The following is a 2,382-nucleotide window of genomic DNA, read 5'->3' on the forward strand; positions in this document are numbered from 1 at the left end:
TATGTTTAATTTTTCTTGTCTTTAGAAGATTGAAAGTTGATGGCATGATAAAGAGCAAAGAAAACCAAGATAAACATATATGGCAAGGTACATTTATTATTAATAAAAAAGTAATTACAGAGAAAGAGAATATATTAAGAAAGTCATTTTATTTTTACATAGACTATTCCTTCCAGAAAAATGTGGAATAAACATAACCTAGAAGAAATCAGTTTAGAAAATAAGTCAGAGTTAACCACTAATAATAGAAACTATTCAAGAAAGAAATCTGGTGATGCCAATGGATGTGAGAAATTACTTCCTGAAATTAATCATGAGAAAACTCATACTGGGGAGAAACATAATGAATTTAATAAAAATGGGAGCACTTTCTATCTTAATGAGGATTTTATTCAACAAGAGAGAGGCACAGTGTGGAGCAACTATTTGAATATAATTAGTGCATTAAAGCCTTCCAAAGTAATGCTCTTTTCATTACTCAAGAGGGAACTCACACTAGAGAGAAACTCTGTGATTATGATGATTGTGAGAAAACCATCAGGGATGAGTCAAATCTTATGTTACTTCAGATAATTTACTCAAGGAAGACTCACTATAAACAATGCATCTAAGGAAACCTGTGATAAGTCAGTCTTCTAGAGGAAATGTTGTCCACTTTAGACGGGTGAGAAATACCACGAGTGTAACATATGTGGAAAAAGTCTTCTTCCAGAAGCCAAACCTCACAGTACACCAGAAGGCACACACAGGAGAAAAACCCTATCAGTGTAATGAAGTGGGAAATCTTTTTACCATAAGCCAGCCCTCACTGTACATCAAAGAATTCATACAGGAGAGAGACCCTAAGAATGTACTAAGTGTGGGAAAACCTTCTATCAGAACTCAGCCATCCATCAACATCAAAGAACACACATGGGGAGAGGCCTTATAAATATAGTGAGTGTGGAAAATCTTTCTCCCAAAAGTCAAATTTGACTGTGCATCAGAGGTCTCACATGGGAGAAAAATCTTATAAATGTGATGACTGTGAGAAATCCTTCAGTATAAGGTCAAAACTCACAGTACACGAGAGAATACACTCAGGGGAGAAGCCTACAAATATAGTTAATGTGGAAAATTTATTAAATGAAGTCAGCCCTTGGTAAACATCAAAGACTTCACACAGGGGAGAAAATATATGAATGCACTGAATGTAGGAAGACCTTCTGTGGGAAGTCACGTCTTCTTAAACATCAGAGACCTCATACAGGAGAGAAACTTTGTGAATGTGTTGTATGTAGAAAAATAGTCAACACTTACCAAACATCAGAGGATGTTTGGGGAGAAATCCTATGAATGGAACAAGTGTGGCAAAGCTTTCTGCCAAAAGCCACAATTCTTTCAACATCAGAGAATTCATACAGGGGAGAAACCCTATGAATGTCAAGAATGTGGGAGAACATTTTGCCAGAAGGCATCCCTCTAGGTACATCAGAGAACACATACAGGAGAGAAGCCCTTTGATTGTGAAGAGTGTGGAAAATCATTCTATGACCGTTCAACCCACCTTAAACATAAGAAAATTCACTCAGGGGAGAAACCTTATAACGGTAAACAGTGTGGGAAGACCTTCAGGTACAAACCAACTCTTGTCACACATCAGAGAATACATGCAGGAGAGATACGATGTAAAGATGGGTGTACAAAACATTCCTCCCATAATTCAGAGCCTTTGGTATGATAGAAACTGTATCTGGGAAAGAAACTTTATGCATGTAATGAATGTGGGAAGTCCTTGCACCCGAAGTCAGCGTTCAGTTTACATCAGAAAACCACATGGAAGGAATCCTGGCAGTGTTTTTATATGCAAAAATGCATTTCCCTTTGCTGCTAGACACATTGCTCATCTATATTTCTCAGCCTCTCTCACATCCATATGGGACAATGTGAATGAGATCTGGCGAATGGGATGTGAACATAATGATGTCATTCACCTCCGGGCTCCATGGCAGTCCTTCATGTTCTCTGTTCTCTGTGAGGTAGGAAGGTAGTTGACTTCCATTGAGAGGTCTGTACACATTGTATACTGGTGAACTGACACAAGAGTAGAGACTTCTGTCAAAATCCTGAATTAAACATGTGCACACGGACCAATCAGCGCGACTCTCAGTGGAGTGCTACTCCATTTGGCCAGTTGGAGGATGCAGTACCCGGGGCTTTTGAAGTGGATGGGCTTAGTGACTCCGGTGTGACCAGGACAAATGTGTCATTTCCAGCTTTTGTCCCGAACCAGGGAACGGGTACCATGCCGCACCATCACCACGGCTTCGGGACGAACCTGAGCGTGTGCGACGCCGGGATGGGGTGCGTAGGGGGGCTCCCAAACCCATCGTAGCAGCGCGG

At 40.3% G+C, this 2,382-nt stretch overlaps 1 pseudogene; it reads left to right on the plus strand.

The window, feature by feature from the left end:
* The first annotated feature begins 516 nt into the window (after positions 1 to 516).
* The window catches only part of LOC104997327, a 2,205-nt pseudogene continuing 339 nt past the window's right edge, over positions 517 to 2,382 (plus strand).

The sequence above is a fragment of the Bison bison genome, unplaced genomic scaffold (assembly GCF_000754665.1).
Source record: "Bison bison bison isolate TAMUID 2011002044 unplaced genomic scaffold, Bison_UMD1.0 scf7180017864306, whole genome shotgun sequence".
In the NCBI taxonomy this organism is placed as follows: domain Eukaryota; kingdom Metazoa; phylum Chordata; class Mammalia; order Artiodactyla; family Bovidae; genus Bison; species Bison bison.